Consider the following 1,997-nt stretch of genomic DNA (forward strand, 5'->3'; position numbering starts at 1 on the left):
AATGTTCGAACGATGACGCATCTAATTTTTTTACTAGAAAACTATCGATTTTATAGAAAAATTACAAGAGATAAAAAAGTTGCGCAATAAATCATTCTTCCCAATAAATATTTTTAAATACCTAAATAATTTGCTTCAGATAAAAAATTTCTAATAAAATATTGCAATGACTGTTCGACTCCTTTATAAAATACGCCAATGATCGAACAAATATTGAAAAGTTGTCTCTTCATTAGCAGAATGGTCATACCAAGTTTCGTGTTTCTATCATTCCCCATGTTAAAGAAAAAAATTAAAAAGTGAACTTCAATCCCCTCCTTGAAAAGGGTATATCGCCTCAGGGGTGCAACTTTCATATATCTTTACTTTAATCCTCTTATTTTTGGCTCTACATTCACAAGTACCATTTTTGCTACTTCATTTAAAAACACCCTGTATAAAAAAAGGAAACAAATATAATAGAGTTATTTCGTTAAATACTCAAAATAGCAACCCAAAAGCTGCATTATGATTAAGTAATTCTCCAACATAATATAGACTTTATTAGAATTTATTAGATTTGTAAATGTCAGTGTGGGTTTGGTTGGTTGATGTTATCTGCTGTACTAGACGTGGCTCGTTCGGTGGCGTTCTGATGTCACCTCATCTACAATGCTAATGTTAACTGCTCTATAAATTGAAGTAAATATGCTGCAGCTAACGGACGCACCATCGTTGTCTTGGTGGATTTGCTAAATGACCCTCCCAGTTACCATATTAATTTTAAACGTCAGCCTAGCAAACTCTCGTTTCATAGCCGCTGGAACCGCGATTAATTTATTGTTTGCCGATTGTTCTATTCCCACCCTTTATGATCTGCTCAGTGGTTTCGAAAGCAAATTGCAAATAAGTAATAACCTTTTGGGAGGCATTAGAAAATAACAATTTGTCACAGATTCGATGGACGGAATCTGTTTATTAGGCATTTCCACTATGAGGCAAATCTCGTTTCGAAAAGGAAACTCTACATTAATAAAATATACATTACGGAATATCTATATATTTGGAATTAAATGTTATAATAACCTAAAGCCGGTTTTGTTTTAGTCTAATTACTAAAATGTAAACGCCCATTTATTTCCATAATAAGCTTATAATTGTTAGGGACTCGAAAAAATACTAATGCTTTTAATAGATATGACTGTAATATCAATAATTATTTACAATATATCCTTCTCTCAAGAAGTAATAAATAAGACTAACTAATATTACTATTTTACCTATCGGTCACTTTGCTTACTGAAATAAACTGTTAGTTTCTGACTGTCTTTCCTAACATGCATAAGTATCTATACTGTACAGACAACTATATACAGGCTGATTCATAATAGCATTAATCTTAAGGGAAAATAGGAAAAAATAAGTAGCACACCAATAAATGATTTAAAAAATTTTAAAATGCATATTTACGCGAAAAAATATTTTCAAATCATTATTAAAACCCCTTTTCGGACCGCCCCTGATTGCTGACCTACAAAAGTTTATGAGAGTGAATCTTGATCTACCGTATTCGGTCACTAACCTAGCTTTTAAGGTGTTTTTAATAGTGAACGACAAAAACAGACCTTTTTATCTAGACATATGAATAAATAGATATGTTTTTACATTTTAAATATTAACAAGTATTATTTGTTTGTTAATAAAAATAAATATATAAGGATATAATTGTTCTCGAATGTTAGGTTATTGCAATGCAGATTTTATAAAATTGTACGGTTTCACTATATTTTATAATTGAATATGAGTTTTTGGTATTATATTCAATTAATTATTTAGTTTGTAGTACGTATAACTTATTGTGTGACTTATTGCTTTTTAAACGTACCTACCTATTTAAAACGATAGTACGACTAAAAAAACACGTCCATAGCACTTTGTTAATAAAATGATAATCCACTGCACTTGATTTTGAAACCAACTGCAAAATTTAGACTTGGGAAATCAGCTGTTTCGCTTCA

Source organism: Anoplophora glabripennis, unplaced genomic scaffold (assembly GCF_000390285.2).
Source record: "Anoplophora glabripennis isolate ALB-LARVAE unplaced genomic scaffold, Agla_2.0 scaffold361, whole genome shotgun sequence".
NCBI lineage: Eukaryota > Metazoa > Arthropoda > Insecta > Coleoptera > Cerambycidae > Anoplophora > Anoplophora glabripennis.